This window comes from Perna viridis, chromosome 9 (assembly GCF_037379345.1).
Source record: "Perna viridis isolate PV_CMFRI_1.1 ecotype Kerala chromosome 9, ASM3737934v1, whole genome shotgun sequence".
Classification (NCBI taxonomy): domain Eukaryota; kingdom Metazoa; phylum Mollusca; class Bivalvia; order Mytilida; family Mytilidae; genus Perna; species Perna viridis.
The window spans coordinates 37849710-37876250 of record NC_142453.1 but is presented as its reverse complement, the minus strand read 5'-3'; the positions used below and the strand labels follow the sequence as shown (position 1 = coordinate 37876250).

The window sequence follows — 26541 nt, the reverse complement described above, 5'->3', positions numbered from 1 at the left end:
GTTTACGTGATGATTTAACAGCTGAAATTCTATCTAATTGAAATCAATCATATGCATACATACATTTAACACATAAAATGACATAAATATACAAATTTAATTCAAATTACATACGGGAAAGGTTAACGGAACAGTCGTTATTTTGGCTGTGCCTAGGGACATTTTTGTGATAAAAATACCGTATTTGTCATATTAGAAAAGAATATTCTGTCGTTCGGTGTTAAATAATCGAATATAAATAGCGTACCCATGTTAAAATGAGTACAAATCTACTCCCTCCACGAATTATTTCTTAAATATAACTGAACTCCAATCCCATGGTGGTGCACATGAAATAATGTTCAAAATAGTTAGTTTAATAGATACCCGCCCCATACCAAAGTGGTACACTACACATAATGTACAGAACGGCGAATTTGATACCTGACTCTTGCCATGTATGTTCCCATCAAATAACTTACCATATGAACTGCTTCATTAATACTATTATGTTATACTGCAAATGTATGCATTATACACACACAGAGAGTAGAAACCATAGTGTTAAACAGAAAGAGCGTATCAAACCTTTCTCACATACCATTATATCATAAGCAGACACAACAAATATTTAACTGAACGTTGAGTCGGTACCTGACCCATAACATAGTGGTATACTACAAACAATTATCTGAACAATGAGTCGATACCTGACCAACAACATAGTGGTATACTACAACTAATTAACTGAACGATGAGTCGGTACCTGACACATAACATAGTGGGATACTACAAATAATTAACTGAACGGTGAGTCGGTACCTGACCCATAACATAGTGGTATACTATAAATAACTTACTGAACGATGAGTCGATAACTGACCACAACACAGTTGCATACTACAAATAATTAATTGAAAGATGAGTCGGTACTTGACCCACAACAAAGTGGTATGCTAAAAGTAACGTGCCAAACGATAAGACGGAAAATATATACCATAGTGTTACATAACCAACAATACATTGCTTACTTAATGGTAAAAGATCGCAGCATAACATTCATTGCCAAAATTCAATCGACAGATTTAGTAGTTTTTATGCAGGACATGTTTTCTCTTTTATTAGAAAACGGCCAATTAAATTCAGTTTTATACTTACGGAAATCTTTATAATGGGAAGTACGTTTCGAATAAAACAAAATGAGCTAACCTCCGATTTTAGACTAAAAAATATTTCTTCTCAGCAATAAACAGAAAAAAAACTTGTGCGTTAATTAAAATGAGAGCCAATTATTACAAATTCCTAACTTCAAATTCAATTCCATACCCTCTAAAATATCGTCATCTACTTTTTTACATTAAGCATATACCAAGCCTATTCACACTTATTTCGTGTAATATAGAATGTACAGGTAACCTTTTTACTATGAATAAATTAAAACAAGGTTGACAAATGCACATCTAATTGCAGTTAACTGATTTGATCATATAGATAGCAGTGATTTACCGAATGTTCCCAGTGTAAAAAACTTCGATATAATTCACACTGTGTAAAAATAAATTCGTTGCTTTCACTCTCGGACTTTCTCACGCCGAAACGTACGTCACAAAACGTAGCAACATGAATATCAATCCGCCGTTCATACGATTTAAATATCATGTTGATAATAGCAGTGAATAATGGAGGAAGTCTATATATTAAATATAAACAGGTTCCGCACACTCTTTGAATCCAGGCTTTCTTCGGTACTCGTGATATTATTTTGGTCGTTCACTCTTTGCAATTGATTATCGTATTATTATCAACTATCCTGATGATAATCTCCGTTAAAATGAACAGGTTATATATTTGCCGAATATAAAGCAGTTATGAAGATGAATAGGGCTAATGTCTGGTCTAGTTAAAATGATGACTAAATCATCTTCTAGTTCCGATGACAATATGAAAATAGTACAACATTAACACAATTTGGTGATTAATTTTTTTTCTCAAAATTAGTTCCAAAAACTAACCAACGTCTTATCAGTGTGTACGACAATTCGGTGATTGATTTTTTTTGCTCAAAAATAGTTCCAAAAATTAACCAACGACATTTTTACGACATGAGAACAATGCTATTCAGACTCGATGTAATGTGGTCCATGCTCCCAGTTTTAGTGGTGTCCGAGTTGCTCATTTTTGTTACTTTGTATGTATTATTTTAGTTACTTAATGTTTTTTGTTGTGTATGTCTGTTTTCCATGTTTGGTCTTTGTCCTTGTATTACTTTCTTTTGATTTCCATTAGAACCTTGGTTCCCTTAATAAATTGAAGGATATTTGAGAATCAAAACAGCAATAGATAAAAGTCTAATTATATCTTTTTAAGCTTATACTTAAAATACTTAAATGTTTAAAAAAAATATGTAGATTTCGACTATAATGTTTTAGATTTTGTTAAATCAAGTCCAGTATATTTGGTCAAGAGTCCACTCATGTTGATATTTGATTTATTTGTCCTGTAATACAGATGAACAACCGGATACATAATGGATAATTGTGGTATGAACAGATATGGTGAAACGCAAAAAAAGCACCATCGTATTACCTTTCATTGAAAGGCCGCGACAACAAAAACCATAACATCCATGGTAACAGAACCAGAACTAAGGTAGATGATGATCATCCTAGCAGTTTTGCCAAAACAAAAGACAACCATCCAAGCTAAAACAAGTGCCCTTTTCGTTTTTTTATAAAGCAAATGGTTTTGACTAATTGTCTCAGGAATTACTTCATTTTGCCAATCCAGTCATTATCAAACTCCTTACGACATTAGTCAACTCATCTATATCATCGATTATTACCTCAATAATACAGTGCAATTTAAAATTCAGTTACTGAATCATAAGATCTTTAATACATTTTTGACTGCTTTCAGATCTTTTGCAGATGATTGAATATTTAAAAAAATGATCTTTATAATAGCGGATATTTAGCTTCGATTGTAATGAACTTGTCAAAAGCCTTTTGCTGTCTCATGTCTTTTTTTTTAAATTAGAATGAAGTTTTATAACCAGTCAAAGTGAGATCTGCTTGTATGCTTTTTTTCTGACAGAAACCTATGTATCACAACTGGTCATAATGTCAGCGGCATGTAATATATTTTCAAAGGATTACATCTTTGATCCATATTTGGTCCGGTTTTTTAATAGTTTTAAAATGACTGGTACATTGTTAATAAGTCCTTTTTGTGTAACTATTCAGATTGGAAAACTCATTCAAAATCTGGTAAATGTTAAGATACTTTTGAAACATCTTTAGAGAAAGACAGTAAATCTTCAGCAGTGACATGGTTTTAGGTAATAAAATGTTAGCCAATCCAGAAAGATTCCAGTTGATATCAATTGGCTAAAGCACTTACGCCAATCATATGAAGTGTCAAGCTCCGAACAGCGTCTGACGTTCGAAATTGATCTTGCTGTAACCAGCCTTCTCAGAAAATGCAAGAACCTTATAAAGTCTGGAAAAAGTGAATGATTTTACGCGACGTTATCCGATTGTCAAACAACGCTGATCTGAATAATGTCCGCGAAGGCCTGTCTGCAGCGGTTAGTAAGAGAGGAAACGAACGTCTACGGAGCTTGGTGGTGTGATTTGAATGGGATACACATTTCATGTGATGAAAAGATTAAATCATTTGGTGTTGATTAAGAGATATAAAAAATCTATAATAAGGATGGAAGGCAAATGGATTTGATATTGTTGGTTTAGAACTTCCTAATTATTAGCATTAAGTGCTGCTGATGAGAGTTTACTTCTTGAAACATATACAAATTTACAATATTTCTATTGTTGATACTTCTGTTTGTAGGAACCAATGTTTTTTTTGTTGGGGTTTAATGTCCGAGCAGCAATATTTCAGCTATATTCAGACGATGAACATGAAATTGATGATAAAATGAATATGAAATGATGATGAAATGAAAAAGGGATGGGACACAAGGACAATGGGGTCGACAAATTTTGATTGCCACTGGAAATAGGGAGAGGTGGGTGGGGTCGGGCAATTTAGCCTCATGTGGTGGAGCCCTATGGTACCTACTCCGGGAGAATATCACAGTAGGGTTCTTTAACGTGCGAGGAACGTGGCATCTTTCCCAACACGGTGCACCACTATGGTTTGCGGTCAGGTTTTCCGTATTATAGCCTGACAACCCCAGTATGTAACACGCCAGGGGTACCCCATTCAACCACCTGGGGCACACATCCCAGTTGCTCTGTGGGCAAAGCGCCCTAGCCCCCGGCTAGGGTTCTGAGCACTATTTTGTCGCCTTTTACGACAAGCTTAGCGCTGCTGCAGGCCTATTCTTTTAACACCCGGACCTGCACGGGGCAGGAACCAATGGATCGATGACCCTGGTGGTAGAACATAGGTCCGCCGAGAGTATTCGTCAACCTTGTAGTCATATTTATCTGACCCGAACTATGTATCATATTTTATTCATACCATTTAATTTGAAGCACCCAAACACTGAGGCGTCATGCTTTGTATTAAACATGGTAGCTACCATTTTGTAACTCTTTTGATGTACTTTGGTGCATGATTTGGCTCCCTGCTTTGATATTTAGGATTTTTAGTAATACTTGTACATACATATACATTTCTATTCTTGGACTTCTTTTCAACGGGTAATTGTTTTCCTTTTCTCGTTTGTCTACCCCAGACTTGACTTTTGATGAGCACCTCGGCGGTTGTTTTTTTTTTAGAAAAGCAGAGGACGCTTACCCTACCGGTGCACCTGGTCCATGCTCCCAGTTTTCAATGGAGTCCGATTTGCCCATTTGCTTTTGTTAATTTGTATGCACGATTTTAGTTAATTTATGTTCTTTGTTGTGTATGTCTGTTTTCCTTGTCTGGTCTTTGTTCCTGGATTACATTCTTTTGATTGCCGCTATAACCTTGGTTCCCTTGATTACTCTTTCTTTAAAATATGTTTAAAAAAATGGGAAGCAATTTAACAAGTTTAGGAAGTTTACTATATACTATTACTTTAAGATGTCGAATTTTAGTTATTGACCTTTGACTCGACAGTTTTGTTGTATGCAAGAGACTAAAAAACTGAAGAAAACACAAAAAATGTTTTATGATGATTATACTAGCTCTTAAAATTCAATATGAGAACAGCCATCTCTAAAGGGCACTGAATTTCGCTTTCAAAGAAAACAGAATTTTACCCTATTCGATTAGTTAACATCATATATAAACATGGATGATGTACTATCCGACTTTGCCTTGTTTTGTTTTATTTTGTGTTTAAATGTGGTGCTCTATTTCTTATTTTGTGTTTGCATATTCTTATTGTTTTTATCTATGTTCTGTTTCATATATTTTGTCTTCTGACTTGATTCCCTTTCCATGCTGCTTGTTACGTAAAGCGGCGCTTGCCACACGTTTATCAAGTTGCTTGTATTTGAGGCATTGTAATGCCCTGATGGTAGATAGTTCTGTGTATATGTGTGCATTTTTGGTATAATTATTTATAATATTTAGTTAAAGAGTTCACTAGACACATGTTTTGCCTGTTTAAATATATATAGAAGTGCAGGCTCTAAATAACATACTTACATTGTACTTACTAATATGAATGACGGGATATGTTAATTGCCGCATATAAACAGACACGTCTAAACCCCTAATTATCAAATATTATTTATCAAACTTTGCAGTGTAACAATTACAAAATCAGCGAAAAACTGAGGCTTCATTTCTTATATTTTACATGGGAGAACATCTTGGTTATGAATTTGGCTACCTTTTTCGATAGTTTTGATTTTGAGTACTACTAGTATGTAATTACATTGGATTTAGATCTTCCTATGTATTTGATTCTAATGCTGCTAATAAGAGGTTGCTTCTTTAAACGCGGGCTAAAGTAAAAAATATATTCAAACCATCCACCCGTTTATGGCATCCTCTTACGATTTATAGTACTGGGGGTATTCTTGTCTTGTAAACTGAAAATATGATACTGATGTTCAAAATGCATAGCATATTGATAATAAACATGTAACTGACAATATTTATCACCCTTTGGACTGAGAAAAAGGACATTTAAAAGAAAATTTGAAAGAAAAGTAAGGGAAGAATCATACATTATAAAATGGCAAATAAATTTTATTGTTAAATACACTGTTTATTGTCATTTAATTGTAATATGCTAATTGTGATGTTCTTTTACAGAGAGTGAACCGTGATCTCCAACTTTGTTGAACTGGAATAGCCCAATGTACATGTAAATACCATTTTTTTCTAAATGAACTCATCTATTGAATTAGTAACAATGAACCCTAAAATCATTTAAATATATACTTTCACTCATACGATTAAACTGCTATAGGAAAAATTTTTCCGTCAGATGGAAGACAGTACCTGTTAGGAGTTTCATTAGGTGACCACCGGATTATGATAGAAATAAAGAAAACATTCTGTCCCGGTGAAATCAGTGTCCAAATAACAGAATGCTGTTTTACCATTTGTTATAGTTCTCTAGAAATTAATATTACATGTGATCATATTCTAAAGGAAAATAAGATACGCTCTGGATATTCTCACTATCCTATTGCAAATTTTGTAACTTTTGTCTTTATGTTATGGAAGATGTGATTAGTGTATTTTTTCACATTAGTTAATGCACATTTCAAATTATTTAGGTTTTTATCACAGTTATTTCAGTAAATTTGATACAGTTAGTCACTGTATAATTTTAGTATGGACATGTATACAAGTCCAAACGTATGCCGGATTTGTGCAACTTGAAATATTTATTTATCATGTATTTGAAGATGTTAGAAAATTTCTTGAGGGCATAAGAGTAGGGTGGCCGAGTGTTATATGCACGGGACTTGCAATTATGAGGTCGACAACGCTGTGATTGTGAGTTCCGCACGTGTTCAGATTTACAGATACCTACCCTGGCCCGGTGCTGTCATCGATTTTCAAGGCTGGGGTATCGAGAACACATTTGCCGCGAACTCGCTGTTGGTCAAGTTGAGAGCTTTTTTTCCATTGTTGACTTTTACGCGTTTGTGTATTCACCTACATTAAATTAAATGTTTTTACCTACCATGTCGCAAATACAAGCATGTGGAAGTAAAAACGGAAGTACAGGGTAAAGGATATACGAACTTGGACTTTTGTACCGAATAACATGATGTTAAACTGACATACATATATTGTATGGTCTGATATAAATGAATGGTAGAAAGCACGTGGAGATTTTTGTAAGACAGTATTCTGTTAGTAAAAACTAAATCTACCTGCTGTCTTTAATTTTTTTGCTTTACATGACTAACTTCTTTCACTAATAATTGTATCCGTATTACTTGGATTCGGGAGGTTATAATCAGAAGGTAAAGAAAGTTAAATGAAACGTGCAAAACAAAATAAGTTATAACCAAGTAATATCCCACAGTTTACTGTCTATTTGGTTTATTTAAGCCGATGTTCTGCACATGTTTTGGCTATATACAAATATTAGGATATTCTTACTATAAATATTCACTCAACTTTTTGATTATTGGATTTTGAAACTTTTGTTTGACATGGGTGAGGGAAACGCTGATAAAGATTTAAGAAAATAGATAAGGGGGTTCAAAATAATAATTAAAAAAAATATTCTTGCAAGATGAAAATCCATAGCGGAATGGAGAAAGTTTGGTAAGGACCCCTTTTGGCCTCATAATTTGGGCATTTGGATATTTGATTAAAGCTTGTTTCTAGGTAGTAATAGTATAGTAAAATGGTCACGAACACTGGATATATGATGTTTTGGACAAGATTTATGACGTTATTCCAGAAATATCAGTATGATGTTTTTAAAACATTTACAAAACCCTTTAACTTCTAACATTTCTGCAACTGTTTTTAAGATGTTTTTTTTTGCGTGAAATAGAAGTAGCCACACGTCTCTTGACTCAAGATATTTTACATGAGTTGTAACTGACAATTATACACAAAATATATGAAGCACGAGAGCCAACACACATGTGGCCATTGTTACAAGAGTGAAAAACTGCATAAAATTTAAGGCTTTCCAGCTTTTGTAACAGATTTTCCTAATCTCAGCCAAGTTTAAAGGCATGTATGACCGTATATGTTCAAAATATTACCATAAAGCAATCAATAAAATCGACTATAAAACACATTAAAGAGCTGGAGAAACAACATAAAATTCTCTTCATGTAGACTTTGTTTTTGCTCTTACTGGACCAACTTCTTTAAGTTTCTTAGTTCGAGTACATAAAAACTTACAAACATACATACATGCACCCGAAGAACCTTCATTTTTTCCTATGTATCGCTTGACATATATTAAAAAAAGGAAAAAGAAAAAAAAACTTAATTTCGGATCGATGTCAACATTTTGATCGACCTGATAATCAAACACGCCCGTTAATTTAGTTACAATCTAATTATTGATTTGAAATAAAAATTGAAGTATGAATGTACAATTTTCTTTTTAAAGGTTGTTGCACCGAATCTAAGTTAAATCAAACAAGTTCGATATAAAGTTGTTTTTGGAAGTTTTTATTGTATACTTGCCATTTTCGTGATTTCTTGAACGACTTTCGGAAAAAAGGGTGTTTTTTTTTCTTTTAGTGATATTAGTACTGTATAAGTACTATTGTTCGAGGGGGTACCAATTTTCGTGGTTTTCGTGGGTAGGTCATACCACGAAATTTGGTTCCCAATGAAAAGTAGATCCCCATCGATGTGTACACTGAAAACATCCAAACAACGAATATAAGAATCCACGATCTTGTGTTTCTTTCCTGATCCACGAAAATTGGTATTCACGAATTCAATTACATCCACAGTACCACGTAATCACACGTGTCATTCAAAACCAAACTTATACCTATACTCTCGCTTTTGGTCATGTTTGACCAAACGTCTACCGCCTAATACAGAAACAAGCATCCGTTTCACTATGTGTTGGATAAGGTCTATATAGTCATGTTTGATACTGTAATTTCAATCAGAGCTACTTTTCGATGTTTCAGTTCACTGTTTTTGTGTCGGTCAACGCAATGTTTGGGTTTTTTTTTAAATCTAAAAGTTAAAAGTCTTTTCATCACAATAATATTACATGAAATTCTTGCCTATCCTGCAATATATGTATAGACATAAGTTCCGATCCTAAACGACTTAGAAATAATTCCATTGAAAATACACCTTCATCATAAACTACCCGAATCATGTTATAAAAAATGTAAGGTTTTATTTCGCGCTAGTTTTTAAGCACAACCCTTAATATTATTATTTGTATGTCATAAAATGATAAAACAAAACAATTTCTCGGGATAGGAGCTTTAATCAAATTGTTATTTATCTATAAGTGATTTCAAATATTGGAAATTAATAATGATGGTTTTCATAACAAAGATACAAACAAAAGTCACTTTTTGTGTTTAGATTCGGTAATTGTGAATAAAAACAACAGTATTTGTATTCACTTAAAAAAAAAACGAATTAAAGTAGGAATTATATTTAAACGAAGGTATGGTGTGGGCTTACCGAAATAGAAGTCACCAATTTTCCTAAAGATTTATTTTCGGTTCCATATGTCCATTTTGGTGATTTTGCTAACCGATCTTTCGTGCGATGAGCTCCGTCTTGTAAGTAACGGATTGCTACAAAGAAATTCGAACCCAAAGATATTTATTAGGGTATAGTATTTTGAAGGGATTTTCCAAGCTATCATATACCCCAAATATTGCCTCAAATCAACAAACAATTATCTAACCACTGACAACTCCCTTGGTTGGACCAAAAAGTAATACAGAAGTTTTATCAATTAAAACTCATAAAAATATGTCTAGTGAGTAATCCTATTAATTGTAAAGCATCTCGTCAGAACACATATATGTTGGATGAACCTGGTCGCTCACAACATCATCTGTAATTTGGGAAGATCTATCTCAAAAATATTTTTCAATATAGGTCTCAATCTTGTATTGTTTATTCAACAGGCTTCTTTAGTAAAACTTTTGTACATGAAGTTCTATAGGGGAATGTTGAAACACATTACAGTTGCATTTGGATGAAAAAACAAGAAATTCGGTGCAGCAGAAGAGGTCGAACGTAAGGATTACTTTGAATTCATAAAGTAGTCCCATTTTAATGGAAATTCCTCAAAAACAGTATTCAAGTATCATAGTATCATAGTATTATATTCACTCAAGGAACGACCAAAGGGAAGCACGCCATTTTATCCTATATATTATGTTTGAAGCAAAGTATTGACATAGTGCGTTTTGTTTTTGCCCCATTACATGTTACGGCAAAACGATATAAAAATGACTTACATTATTGAGCAAATATCTCACTTTTGTATCACAAACATTATAACATAAATATGTACTTCTTCAATGTAAGAAGGTCGGTAAGTTCAAAACAAAAATGAAAGTATAAAAAATTGCCATTAGTTCGAAACTATACTATTATTTACGATCTCGACACCACAATTAATTAGCCGAAGCCAACGGAATAATCTATTCGACACTAATACCTAATAGACCAGTTTTTTTCAGTAAGTGGTTTAGGCTGTTTAAAAAGCAATTAAGCCCTTCACATTTACCTCAGTAATGATTGGCAAACATGTGAACCTGATTTTATGTAGGTCGCTCAGTCATTTTGCCTTTATGGTTTATTTTCACTTAATTTGTAGATGCATACTACTTTGTAGATGTGACAAATGCATGTATCAGTTCAATAAAGTTAGTTTTTCATTATCAAAATAACCCAAATCAAGTGACACATCTGAAACTGGACATTCTTCAAGTTTTTGTTTTCATTTTGTAAAGGCTTTCAAATAGTCACTTTCCATATGCTCCTTGTATATGAACAAAATGAATATTTTATTCATCCATTGTTTTGATTTCATATAAAAAGCTTAGACGAGTTTTCTAATAACCACATTCCTGAGTGGATGAACGTCAGAAAGGCTATCAAAATAGTACACTTGTTTTTGTCATGGTTGCTAATAGTGCTTCATAAAGGGTAAATTTGATATGTTCAAAAAGAAAGTGAAAGTCGAAGAATTAGCAATCTATAGTTCGATACTAACAATCTCTGTTAATACCCTATAAATTGAATTTTACAGTGAGATATGGCGGCAAAATTGTTTCTTTTTTAAAGAATAAAATAGGAAATATTCTGTATAAGTCAATGGGAAAAACCTATGCAAGATTGATACCGATATCAAATGTTTACAATAAACACACATTATCTCAATAACCTACATGATAAAAAAGGAAAGAAAAAAGAAACGATTTTCTGAAATTGGATCAAACGATGAGAGATAACAATTTACCTTCCTGTCTTCATATGATAGTAAGTTTTGTTTTATACATATCAAGGTTAAAAATAGATTGATTTTTAGTTAAATTTTTTTGGCAGATTTGTTACAATGATATGACCGACTGTAAAGAAGAACTAACAACTACAACCAGTACTATAAAAGATCAAAGGATACGTGTTTTGTTTTGTTTTGTTTTAAGGAAGCAATTCAAGTTACATTTCCGTATGCTTGCATAGACACATTTAGTTCTCTAACATTATAGCATTATAAATGTAATTTTTTGAAAGTTGAAAGTCTTAAGCAGTCATTACACATGTTCCTACGGTTAATTTGTGTAATGGGTTGTTCATATATCACTTTAAACACTTTTTTGATAAAGGCAATTCAAATGACTTTATAACGTTTACATTCTATGTCATACAGTCATTCCGTACTGTTACTCGTGTATTACTTTTTTTCTGATACAAATGGGAAAAGCAAGACATACTTGTCAGCCATGATGATGTTAAAGCTTTATAACTTATCTTCAGAACTGTCATATTGTGTCTTGTTTGTAACCAGTCTATTTGGTTTTGCCTTGACTACCTGTTCAGTATATTTCGATTCAACCCTGTTTGTTTTACTTTTCTCAGTATTTCTATGCTAGTACTTTGTAATACCCAATACATTTATTTTTCTTGTATGAAAATATGACTAACTATATTCTTGAAATTCATGAATTTTACTTGAAGTAAAACAGTACGAAAAATAAAGAAACGATTTGTTCTTTTCGGAAATTTGTAAAAATATATGTACTTAAGTACCAGTCCATACAAAATTGAAACAATGCCCATGGTAAAGTGATCCACGGTAAAGTATATCTACCAAACAAACGATGCGTATTCGATCTACATATACGATACTTTCACATAACGATCATCATTCCTGCACTAAGATCTCTACTTTTTAAAATATCATACATTCATCTCCCACTGAAATCAAGCGAATGAAACCAAATATTGAACAATAACCCTTGCAAAGTGCCAAATTCATGTACAAACCATATAATTTTAATCTGAAAAGCGAAACAACCATATGAAGAAATAAGACTGGTTGTGTGACCAGTAAATGTTTCTGAACAAGAAACAAAAGAGGATTCGATGGGTCTTTGACATGCATAAATCACCCTCTGTCTGATTTTTTATAAAGACTTCTACTTAATAGATCAATTAATCTTAAAAATGTGCATTAAAATTAAATTTTAGTATGATCAGATTTCAAATTAACAAACACGAAATTTGTAACTTGTTTGACGTCAATACGGACTACCGTACAGTGGATCAACGACTCTTGTAGCATCACGGAGTTAAGGTGAAAGAGCCGGATTCATTCTATATGTCAAAAATTTTAATTGTATAGGATCCATATTACATTACCGGTAACTGGAACTGCAGATGCTATCAGTACCATAGACGATACAGTTCAATGGTCGATATGACAGGTAGGTCTTTCTGTTCATATTTGCCACTTTCTATTAGATGTTTGAACCGTATTTATGGTCTCATATGTCTACCATACATTAGGCTGTGTGTCTGCCGAATCTCAAGGCACAACTTCAACTTATAACAGGACCGGGAAGACATAAAGTTGTAATTTCGCCGTTGAACATGTCAATATTAACTTTTGATGTTTATTTCTTTGAAACGCCTAGTTTATGTTTCAATCTATATTGGTTTTTTTTTAAAATAGGATATTTTCTACCTTAACACCATGCGTCGAATTCATGCATAGTTTGATGATTGTAATACTGCCATTTTTTAGGTTGTAAATAAATGTGTGCTATCGTGTTTAGCAAATAATGCTAACAACGACATGATATATTTCCACTAATCGGTATCAGAATAAAGATGAATTTCATGGAATAATTTTTGTTCATTTGTGCAGTGTTTTACTTTATATTTTCAAAATTGCTATTTATATGACGGCGAAAGGAACGTATAGATTAATCCTCATTCATCTGTTCGTTCCGATATTGGCAAGCGTAAATGTTCGTAAAACGTCCCTATTGAAGGTCCTTTTTCCTCATGGATGAAATTTAATTTTTATTTCAAAGTTATTAAGCACCTGATAAGGTTCTCCTTTGCAACAGTTATAAATAAAAACTTCCTACTGTTTTTTTTTTCAAAACCAATAAAGATTGTTACCAGAAACTAGTAGTTTCAATGAAATTAGCATTGAAAGTCAATATTCACATATCCAACAGCGATATTATAAGTTAAAAAGATTAATAAAGAAATCAAAATTCTAGCGGACCAGACATGGAAAAAAGACAAAAACAACAAAAAGCATGAAGTAAATAAAATAATACATCCAAAGAAACAAAAGTAAATGAACAACTCGACTCCACTAAAAACTTGGAGCATGTACCTGATGCACCGGTAGGGTAAGCGTCCTCTGCTTTTCTAGAAATACCTACCGAGTTGCTCATAGAAATTCAGGGGTAGACGAAAGAGAAAAGGAAAACTATGATACGTTGAACAGATCGATTTTCATGGTGCAGATGGATACACCACAACGAGCAACGAGTTCATGATGACGACCATAAAACTTCTGTCCTGTCATGATAACTTCAATCTTGCAGCAACAGATTCCTGTTTCAGAAGCCTAATTGTAAGAAGTCTAGCGCAAAAGCTATGGATTGTGATATGAAAACTCCATACGCAGATGCTGAAGGGATGTTGTCACAGATGAAAGGAAAGTTGAAAATTCTGAATGAAAAGTCGTGCAGTTCGGTCAATAGTTTTCCTTTACCATCAATCTCCAAGTGTATGTCAAGATATGAGGCTGACGTCAAAATGTCTGTAGTATCCTTTATCTCAAATTCTTTGGGGTAGATGTGATATATCAAATCCCCTAACCTAGGATTGTTTATACGTCAACTAAATTAATTGCATCTATACCTTTGTTAACAAACGGTAGTAAAAGAAATGGTCTTCTTTACTTTATCTTGACCTTTTACAAAAATTGGTTTGAAGAGTTTGCGGAAACCAATATCCAAAATGATGGCAACAAGTCTGTATAATGATGAGGTAGGTTCAGAAACAGGAGTGTCAAGGCTTGTTTTGTAAAGGGAGTGTAGTAGAGTGAGAGGTATAGAATAGTTTTAGTTCGATTTTGATGAAGCCCAAGAGGTTTTTGCATGAAAGGAAGAAAACCATCTATGAAGACATTATGCATCTTAGATGACGTATAGTTGCGATGGCCATGACTCCTTATCCAACTTGGATTTTTGTCAAATAAATTCATCACATTTATGCTATTGTTATATTGGTTAGAAAGGTTTCCTATACTTTTGATGTTGTCATTGCATCCGTAAGGTATTGCAGTACCTAGTCTGCGTATCCAGTATTCCTCTCTTTCCCTACGATAGTTTTTTTTTATTTAGGACAGGACTGTTTGTTGGATAGTAATTTTTTTTTCAAGAATACGAACGTTCATATAGAGGATTGAATGATATTTTTGATTAAACTAATGATAAACTGTCGGGAATTTAGTGGTATTAATTCCCGAACAATGACCGCACATTCGTTTGTTTAATCGTTCTTGTGTTTCACAGATATGCAAGACCGCATATTTTGCATACTTATCCATTGATTAAGTTTGTCTATTTGCAAATTAAGTCATCGTGATTTCTGATGTAAAAGGTTGTGTTCAGCTGTGTAGAAAAAGTCGTTTATTAGAATGTTGCATGTTTTGCATTTTTTAATTCCACATTTTGTTTTAGCACATCGTCGTTGTAGGCAAATATATCATTTAGTGATGGAACATAGTTTGATTACTTTGAAATAGTCAGAATTTTAGTACTGGAAAAGATGGTATGCCGACTGAACGTGCGATTGGGTACTCTTTGTTCGCATTGTTGGGACACTAACCATTCCAGATGCTGCTTGCTTAGATTCGTATCTGGGGACACAACAATTATACAACATTGTGTGATTTTCTCGAAAGTGCAGATCTGAATACAGAAAAGACTGATGTTATAAAAAAATATAGCATCTGAAAATCGAAAAATTGTTAATTCGGTAGGTTTTTCTACACCATGAATCGCCTGTACCATAGGCAATGTCGGAGTTTTATATTGACTGGTACCTTAAGTAGACATAATTTGTTTGCCTCAGTTACATGTTGACTGTGCATGGTTACTTCAACCATTATTTTACCCAGCAAATAACTCACACTTACCATAAAGCGGGTAATTTTCGCGGGGTTTTAATTTAAATGATTTTGGTGGTCTGTCTGTTAGCGCCAAAATAAATTCCGCGAAGTATTTACTCTGAGGTTAGAAACCTTGTGGCTAAATTCATTTCTTCGGTTTATTCTTGACATAGACAGCTCATGTATCATGTAATATTTGCCTCAGATTCAGATTAGTAATTTTGTTGTTACCGTTATTTATTATGATTATGAATTACATAATTGCGTCTTACCAGTAGTAGCCAACATAAGTTTAGATAAACACGGAAAAAATGAAATTGTTTTTAACAACATGCATGACTAATTGTTGGTAAACTGCATTTTTTATGTTTATGAGCACCAGAGACATTTGTCTTTTTGGAGAAGTGGAATTGATAATCGATTATCTGGAGAAAAATAGGGGCTAAAACTATATTATGCCGCTTAGTTGATGTTGATGCTGATGAGTTGATGAAGTTCTATATTCTAAACTCTCTGGTGTTGAAGTTTAAGGATTCTGACGAAATAATCGCATTGACATAAGATTTATGGATGTAAGATACAAGTTGAGTTCTAAAGCGTGTTTAATTTGAACCATACAACATACATTTTTGCATTCCATGGCAGGATTATTAATGAAGGGAATCGGAATAAAAATGCGATTTTTAAACAAAGGGTGTGCATTCAAGAAATATAAGAATATATTACGAAATATTACGAAAGTTCATTCACGGAAAATATGAAACTTTGTTAAAGACATTTTGTTTTTTTATTCTTATCGACATTTTAATTTGTATATTTTCTGACACATACAGATCAACAACTCTGACATACACAGAAAATAATGATGAGAGTGGTTGCGTTATTTATGTGACGTACAAGCTTAAACCTTATGAAATTCCCGAGGTAAAGTTATAATGGGTAAAATTGTAATAATTTACTTTATGAATGAACCGTTGATAAATTAAAATAATTTTATCGACAAAAACAAAACTGCAATAACAACATTCAGAAATAAATGCATATAAAGCAACATAACCTTTGGATCAAGATATTTTAATTGATTCCCAACATAGAAAATCATCAGTAATGAAAAGCCTACTAAAGCAAGGAGATAAATCTTGTACCTTTTTCAAAATATAGAAGCTGACTTTGCAAAGAGGAATCAATGGAACCAATGTACTAGCGAAATTCAAAAGAAAGCAATCCAGGGACAAAGACCAAATATGGAAAACAGACATACACAACAAAGAATATTAAGTAACTAAAACAATACATACAAATAACAAAATGAGCAACTCGAACTGCATTAAAGACCGGGAGCATGGACCAGGTGCACCAGTAGGGTAAGGGTCTTCTGCTTTTCTAGAAACACCCGCCGAGTTGCTCATAAAAAGTCAAAACCGGGGTAGACAAATGAGGAAAGGAAAACTATGACCCGTTGAATAAATTAGTTTTCATGGTGCAGATGGATACACCATAACGATCCACGAGTTCATGATGACGACCATAAAACTTCTGTAGTGATGACTTCAATCTTGTAGCAACATAACCCTGTTCCAGAAGCCTATTTGTTAGAGTTCTAGCGCAATATATAAAATCTGCGTAGTTACGGCAAGCTCTGGTATAATGTATGAGTTGTGATATGAAAACTCCATACGCAGGAGCCGAAGGGATGTTGACACAGATGAAAGGAAAGTTGACAATTCTGAATGAAAAGTCATCACGTTTGTCGTATAATTTGATGAATAATTTTCCTTTTTCATCTGTCTCTAATTGTAGGTCAAGACGTAATGCTGACTATCTTCAGTTCTGTGGGGAAGATGGTCTTTGTCCCTGGATTACATTGTTTTGATTTCCGCTAGAATCTAGGTTCCCTTTCTTACTCTTTGTTTTTGAGATGATGATTTGATCACTTTCATCTAAAAATACTGTAATTGTGTGTGTTTTGTCACAGATAATAATGGTAGGATGTGAAAATTGTTCATGTATTTGTAGAAGTGAAATCAGTTGAGTTTTGTTGATGATTTATTGCCTTTGAACCAAGTTTCCGAAAATAATTGAATTTATTTAAACTGGCATTGTTTATCAAAACTGAATCAAATCGGAATAATACTATATTATGACGTTGTTGTGTTTGAAAGGGATATCATGGGAAACAGGATTCGGGCAGTAATAAGAACAATTTAATCCAAAGATAAAGACTAATCAGGAAGAACAGACATACACAACAAAGAACATAAAAGGATAACATAAAGTACAAAAAAAACCACAACCCCCCCCCCCCCAAACAAAAATCAAAACAAAAACAAAAAACAAAACAAAACAAATGAGCAACATGGGTTATATAAAAACAAAGGACCAAGTGTACGATAAGTTTAGCATTTTATGCTTTTTCTAGAAGTACCCGCCGAGTTAATCATAAAATGCCATGTCTGGGATAGATGAAATGTAGAAAATAGCTATTTTTTTTCTATACACTAAAAATAGACGAGTATTGTAGTCCTAAGTAAATGAATGTCTAATCTATGTTTTACAAAGATGGAATCGATGTATTTACTTTTCAAGCTAATCATTTGCTTTTCACAAATCAATTTAATACATTTTAAATCATTTTACATTGTATTATATAAAGTCATAAATTATGTGTTGTTTATTGCTTCCCGTATATATCGAACGATACTATTCATAGGAGCATTTGTGATAATCTTTAAAATCATGTAAGTATTTGAGTCCGTCGTCACAATTTATTTGTTTGTTTGTTTGTTTGTTTTTTTGTTTGTTTTTTTTTTGGAGAAATTATTTATATATATAAATAAAAAAAGACGAAGTGGCGAAAATGAAAGAAACAAAGAACATCACACGGAAACTGACAGACAAAACCAAATAAAATTAAGGTGTATATAAAGCCAATAACTTTTTTCATAAATATGAAAACTTCGTCATGGTGAATTGGTAGGGTAAGTTTTCAAACAGTTTCATTGGTATTACTTTACAATTTACTTGTAGGAAATGACATCTATAGATTTACCAAGTGAGTCATTTATCTAATGATATTTTTGTATACTAAGCTTGAATTTAACAAATGCATGAAACAAATTGTACTATTTATATCTATGGTGTTTGATTAGTTGTCAAATTAGCTTCAACATGAACGCAAATAAAAAAAAGATGTTTGTTTCGAACAATATTTGTTATATATGCATAGGATTAAAACACTTGTTACCTTGGATAATTTTCCATTCATTCATTTTAAACTACGGATTCGGGTTCCGTTATTGGTTCGTACCAAGTTGTTCTTCTCAAACGACCAACCAAACGGACCTGTTCGTAACAGTTAATGAAAACAAAACCTGGTGTTTGAATACGGCATAGAAGCTCGTCCAGCAAAGCCTATTACGGGCTATTCAAACGTAATGAAAATCATCTGATATGAACGCCACAATGTTAGATTGCGTTAGGTAGCATAGCGTATCATTACTGTAGGTCTTGAGTCGAATGGTGTTTTTCATTAATATCATTATTGAATGGGCATGCAGGTGAAATCAAAATCTAGATTGGTCAATCATTTTTATTTTTTTTCTTTAGTTTTCCGTTGTTATTTTTATCTATATTATAAACTACGAACAGCTATCACAAATACATGAATTACTTTTCAATCTCTCTTGTACTGGAACTGAAGCTAAACAATCAATTTTAACAGGCATCCATAGACATCCGTAGAACGACTAAATCAAGTATCAAGAATAATATTAAAAACTTCCCTTTACAATAAGCCACCTAAGAGAATTGTATTAGATTTGTGTAAAGGCAGTCGTCAGCCCAGATTTGAATTCAAATATTAAGGGGGATAAGCGAACTTAATTTCATTGGACTATACATGTACAAATGTATTTATAATAATCTTAATAAGAGAAGTAAAATACATGTTGTTTTCAGATCACCAATGGTTCGATCTGCTCGTATTTGTAACAATGTTTCGGATTTTAACGAAAGAAATATTTTTAAAACCGAGGAATTACTACATCAAGGTTGCCGATATCACAAGCCCGTAAAAACAAATCACATTTTTTTCAATCGATACAAGGAACTCACTCTCAAATACAGATGTATTTGTAGACCATTAATAAGTACAGGTATCTCCCACCTTAAAAATATGAGACACGTAATTATATATTTATATTCGGACTTCAGAATTATATTTTCTGCCTGTTTTAGTTCAAACAACATTTGATAACAGAGCCTGACCATTTCAGGACAAAAAATAACTTATTCAAGGTATTCAATGAATTATGGTTTAGTGATATTAAATATGTATAAAACATTCTCACAATAACAAAATTTCAGAAAGACCGACTGCCACCAATAACAAGGATGAAATTCCAGAAAAACAAACAAAAATAGAAAAAATCAAACCGAGGAAAGTCTGAAATGATACATGTTTTCACAATTAACAATTAAGTTTTTAATTAATTCGATTGAGGGGGATATAGCTCCTCCTACTTTAAAAACATTTTCAAATTTCTGGATCCGATTAATTTTAAATTTTCATCTATTTGTTTCAGAATCAGTGTAAATTCGAAATATTTTTTTTATAGATACTGATTAGTGTAGACTGGCTTTCTTTACAAAATAAAAAAAAGTATTTTTTTTACTTTTGTCCTAAGCAGTACTCCAGCTTAGAATTATACAACATGTGATTCATGGTTGGAAAGCTTACATATTTTTGTTTTTAATATTTTGTTTAAAATGTCATAGTAAACCGAAAGTAACATGTGGCTTTTCATATAACCCTTGTTCTTATGAGATAAAATATATATATAGAAGTCACTGTAGAATTCATAATTTAAGGAAATAACTCTGTAAATGACACAAAAATACTAATAGAAACTGTAGGATTTTCAATGTTGATTATTTCCTAAGAGCAGACAGATTAAAATGAAAATTTATACATTTCATCACATAGACATATAACGCAACCTTATAATAAAAAACAAAAATGAAAATATGTAGCCTTTTTTTTAGGTGTATTACATTTAACAGAATTTGCATGATTCTTACGAAGACTGCTACTTAAAACAGAACTTACCCATAACAATCAATCTTCCTTGTGAATTCCATTGAAGAAAAAACTGCTTCTCCTAAGTTAGGCCCACTTTCCAAATTTATGGATCCGTCACTTTTAATGTTTTATCTATTTGTTTTAGTACAACAGATGCGAATAAAATAGCAAAAGAAAACACGCCCAAAACGAAGATGACAAAAGATGAAAAAATGTTGATATTGAAATGCTATAACAAGCTAACAGTTAAAGTGATTTTGACGCACTCACTGAAATAGTGTACAAGGAACGACATTTAATGCTGTCAAAGGAAATTTGAGAACATTATGAACAGAATCTTAACTTTGATACACTGAAAAAAACGTATTAAAGGTTATATACAACGATGTCAAAGGAACAAGGTAGATGAACAAGATCAAGAAATTCAGGTTCTTATGCGTCAAGCAAATTTTTTCTGATTTAACTACCAAAACAAGACAGACTTTCTTTCTAATATTTTCATTGACTTGCTTCATTACTTATAGTTATGATCAACAAATCAAATGTAATTGTGAAATAAACTGCATTTAACGTTGTTTAATTTGTTGGAATCTAGTTGCTAATGTCAATTAAAGTTTATCTTTGTAACTGTTTATCTCTTATCATCTATATTTAAAAGAAAGCGATTCCTACCAACTTAAATCTTTTCCAAGTGTCATCCTTTCGCTTCCAATTGTAATCTAATCTTCATTTGAGTGGCCAATCCCTATCTAGTTTTCTTTTTCAGTTTACGGACATATCTACAAACCAGTGATCTATTCCTGGTACTCTCTGTTAGTCAGAGATCCTTAAAAAAGTATTTCTTTTAGTCTCTTATTCCTATCCTGATTTACTTTTTGCATATCTACAACCAGTTATCCTATCGTCCTAGTACCTCCCAAACGTATCATGAAGGAATTCACCCACGACCTCTCCCGTAACACTAAGTAATTGATCGATACCTTTAAACCAACAATCTCATCCGTATATACCTACTATTAGCAATTGATCTTTTCACCAACGAATCCCTCATTGATACCTTCCAATGCAACTTTAAACAAATGATCGTTTTTAGGTATTATCCTTAAGTTTGCCAATCTATAAACTAGAGGCCCAGCTTGATTAATTTAAATTTGATTTAAGTAACCTGAAGAGTCTTTGCATATTAAACAAGAAAAAAAATCAACTCTGATTTTAACAACGCAGACTTTTTGTATCGCGCTAGAACTCTAACAATTAGGCTTCTGGAACAGGGTTATGTTGCTACAAGATTTAAGTCATCACTACAGACGTTTTATGGTCGTCATCATGAACTCGTGCATCGTCATGATGTGTACATCAGCACCATGAAAACTGATTTATTCAACGGGTTATAGTTTACCTTACTTCGTTTGTCTACCCCGGACTTGACTTTTTATGAGCAACTCGGCGGGTGTTTCTCGAAAAGCAGAGGCCGCTTACCCTACCGGTGCACCTGGTCCATGCTCCCAGTTTTTAGTGGAGTCCGAGTTGTTCATTTACTTTTGTAAAACAAAGTACTATGTATAAAGTTGAAACTACTGCAAATAAGGCGTAAAATACTGCGTATAATGTCTTTCCTCATACTGTGAAATCTACTGCTCATATTAGAAAATGTACTGCGTATAACATGAAATGCACAGCGTATATTGCAAAATGCACTGCGTATAACGATATATGTACCACGTATAATGTAAAAAGTTTGTCTCTGGATTACATTCTTTTGATTACCGCTATAACCTTGGTTCCCTTGATTACTCTCCCAAACAGTTAGAGTGGGGAAACGCTCTTCAGTCAGGTATCCCGAAGGGTGGGCTTCGCTACCTCCAACTACTAACACAATCCCCGCAAGGGCTGGTCGTGCGAGATCCGCAAGGATAGCCAAGACCGTTAAAACCACCAATAGGAATAATAATGTACAAGACCTATATACTAGTAGTCCATTGCAACGAACTCCTGTGTCTGATTGTCTGGATCGATAATGTTCAATGTTAACCTAACCGATCATTTCATCTTTTAATGTAAACTTCCCGTTCTCATATAAGCAAAAAACACACGTAGAACACATGCGTATGAGGTACATTTTGATCTCGTGTGAAGTTAGAACTATGACGCTATGAGGGTAAACACAGCACCGATCAACAGCTTAATGTGGAGTAGTAATATAAATTTAAGCAAAATTAATCATATGCGAATGTAAAGTACTGAAATTATGAGTGCAAGAAGTCGCTAACAATATTAGCGAGGTTAAAAAGCTAAAATCAAGAATTTGTAGACTCAAGTAACTAACACGAAATATTCAGTCTTTTACAGATATTTTTATTAAAAAGCACTTTGGAGACTATCCCAAATAAGGAGATAACTGTCCGCCCCGCCGATCCGCCTTGGATGAATAATACCGTGCGTCGCGCTATACGCAAACGCCGTAGATTACATAATAATGCTAAGAAACCAAATCTACCCCAACATTGGGCCGATTTCAGACACTGTAGGAACCCTACGGTGAATTTAATTCGAAAACAGAAACAGGATTTTCTTGATAGTTTGATCAATATCCTGCGAAATAATACTTCTGACGTCAAAAAATGGTGGATTACAGCCTCTCGAGTAGTCGGTCTTAAAACTCGAGACTCTGATATTCCTCCATTGAAGTTGGGCGATATTGTCGTCAATAGTGACAAAGAAAAATCGGAAGTTTTCGTCAACTTTTTTTCTTTACAATCTAACAGATGATAACAAACCCGTACCCGCTATTGAATCTGTCCCTGACAGACAACTTAACAACATACATATCACAGAAGATGATGTTAATGATGTTCTTCAAATCATTGATGTAAACAAGGATCTTGTTCCTAATGGCATAAGTCCTAGGCTGTTGAAGATGACTTTTGATATACTTCATAAGCCTCTTCGCTGGTGTTCCTCAGAATTTTGGGTCCTATGTTATTTTTAATTTTTATTAACGACATCGTTGACGAAGTGAGTTGTAGCATAAAACTTTTCGCTGATGATACTAGTTTTTATGCTATTGTTGACAGCCCTCTTTTGGCATCAATAATTTTAAATTCGGATATGCTAAGAATTAGTCGTTGGGCCGAAAGATGGTTAGTAACATTTAATCCGAAGAAAACTGAATCTATGATAATATCTAGAAAGGCTGACCCCGACTATCACCATCGTTTACTTATGGATGATAATGTCATGACAGTTCAGTCTCATAAGCATCTAGGTCTTATATTTTTTAGTGACGGTTCTTGGAACGAACACGTCAATGAGGTCATTAAAAAGGCATCTATACGCCTGAATCTATTACGTCGATTAATTTTTTTTGTAGACAGAAAGTCGCTCGAAACTATGTATTTTTTCTTTTATTCGTCCCATTCTCGAATACGCTGACGTCATTTGGGATAATTGTCATGAATATATGAAGGACAGATTGGAGCAGATTAATTATGAAGCAGCACGTGTTGTAACTGATGCTTCGAAATTGACCAGTCTAAATGTTCTTCTGAGAGAGACAGGGTGGGAGACGTTAAGAGAAAGACGGACAAATCACAAACTTGTATTATTTCACCAGATGGTCAACAGTACTGCCCCAGCATATCTTTCAAATTTAGTCCCAGCGTCCTTTGGCAATACTCATACATATGGAACCCGTAATGCCAGCAATCTTGTAAACATTCCGTCAAGAACTAGCTACTATCTTAACAGTTTTCTTCCTTCCACCACTAGACTGTAGAATCAGCAACCGGCTGATAAAAGAAATTCATCGTTATCTTGTTTTAAAAAATATTTAAGAAAAACTCACCCTGTACCATTTTTTTATTATGCGGGTAAGAGGATGGGGCAAATTTTTCATGTCAGAATTAGGACCCTGAGTAGTGGACTCAATGCACACTTGTTCATGAAAAACTTAGTTGAGAATCCTTTTTGTTCATACTGTAACCAAGATGAAAATTCTGAACACCACTTTTTTTCTATTCTGTAGCAGATTCGACGATCACAGACGTAACATGATTGCTAAATTATCATATGACCCTATTACGATCAATAAGATCATCTTTGGTGACAGTAACCTCTCTGATCGTGAGAATTCCGACAATTTTATTGTGATTGAAGAATTTATTTTATCTACTAAAATATTTTCTTGCTAGATCTATAGTCTAGACTATCCATAATCTCTTGTTTCATGTATGTACGTATTAAAATTTGTGGTATCCTTTGATTTTGTCATATTGCTTAAAACAGTTGGCTTCAAATAATTTGTGTATTGTGTATAAATTGGTCATCATTATCATATCACCATTTTCTGATATCTAACTGATATATGCTAATTACCATCTCTGATAATGTCTTTATATGGGAGAGGAATTTATAAAAGTGTTTAACACTTATTTTCCAATCCCTATATTGTATTACATTTGTATCTGTCATGTTCATATTTCCTAATAAAATACTGTTTACACTAAGGTACACATATGCTTAAATAATCCAGCAGGATAATGAAGTGAGAATATCTAATTCGAAATGGCGGTTTCAAACGACCGGAAGTTCTGATGCCGTATTGGCCCTGATTTGATCCATATTGGCCCTCTTTTTCGTATTGGCCCCGTATAGATGCCCGGTTTGAATTCATATCAATTGGTCAGTTTTTGACGTATTTTAACGTATTTTGGGTAGTTGGTTAATAACATATATTTCAGCCCTTTTCCTAAAGTCTCCCCTGACGTAAAGGAGGTCACGTTGGCAAGAGTCCGACCCAAGAAACCTAAAAACGAAATTCCGATACACATACAAAAATTTCCCAAAAAGCAACTCTGACAAAACTTTAGTCTAAATTTCCGAAATAAAATAAAAGAATATTACTGCTGTTTTTTACCAAAAATCACAATTTTTGTTAAAATCTGTACTTAAAGAGTCTTTCAACCATTTGCTATGTGCGACAACTCCCTTCTACTTTAGCTGATTTCGACCGCGAAATCAAAAGTACTCTTTTGTATATCTGTAAGTACACAATAAAATAATAAAACATACATATATGTTTACAAAATGATAAAGTAATAGTCAGTACAATGAAAATGGCTCACATACAGAGGTATGGCACTAACGAGCATGGTGTGTCACCCGGTACGTGACTCCCCTCTTTTCAGAAAAAAATTACTTTGGACCAAACAAATATTTCATTTTATTGATTTTTCTTGTGGCACATAACACATATATCGATTCATAAGGGAATTCCCAGGGCATATTATCTCACGATACTGTTTATCGAAGTCTTGTATCTTGGTCCTATAATTTTATGGCATCTAATAAGTAGTCTCATGATCATCTGATAATTAAGTTAGAGCATGGATTTAGTAAGTAAGCAAGTAAACAAACGCCACTGTCTTAAAGATTCTTCGATCAAATATAAATGTCAATTTTAATGCGAATTCATTCTCAAATTTTAACTTTGTTGACAATTGTAGTGGTGTTCGATAGTTTGACGTTCAAGACGGCTTTATTTGTTCTCGATCCCATCTAAAAAAATCTGAAAACTCAGTTAAGGAACTATAATATTTAATTATTATGGAGCTGGCTATTATGAAATTTAAAATAAAGGGGCCGGATTGCAATTTTCAAGAAATGAAAAGGCTGCCTGGACATACCATAATATTTTCTCAAAATAAATAGACAGGATAGATAAATTTCACCCCCCTTTTCCATCGCCATAAAAATCAGACGCTTGTTCCTTTACCTTTAGACTATTTCTTCTACAACCAATTTGAAGGCATACGTGTAGGTTCGGGTAATTAATAGGCAAAAATGCGCGCGGTTTTTTTTTATGTGAGAAGTCAATTTCATTTTTCGGTCAGAATTTTTTTAAGTTAATTAACCTTTAGTATTACATTTTACAAACTTCATTATGTCA

General features: G+C 33.3%; 1 long non-coding RNA gene across 6 annotated transcripts; it reads left to right on the top strand.

Annotated features, from left to right (window-relative positions):
- The first annotated feature begins 11245 nt into the window (after window positions 1-11245).
- LOC148608278 (uncharacterized) lies at window positions 11246-21215 on the top strand. Of its 6 annotated transcripts, none has more exons than XR_015915351.1 (7): window positions 11246-11352; window positions 12719-12800; window positions 15084-15381; window positions 16348-16438; window positions 18542-18566; window positions 19751-19810; window positions 20740-20797. It is a non-coding gene; the product is annotated as an uncharacterized LOC148608278 (long non-coding RNA). The 6 variants fall into 6 exon arrangements; XR_015915352.1 differs by having other exon boundaries at window positions 13960-15381; XR_015915350.1 differs by having other exon boundaries at window positions 13941-15381.
- The last annotated feature ends 5326 nt before the right edge of the window (window positions 21216-26541 follow it).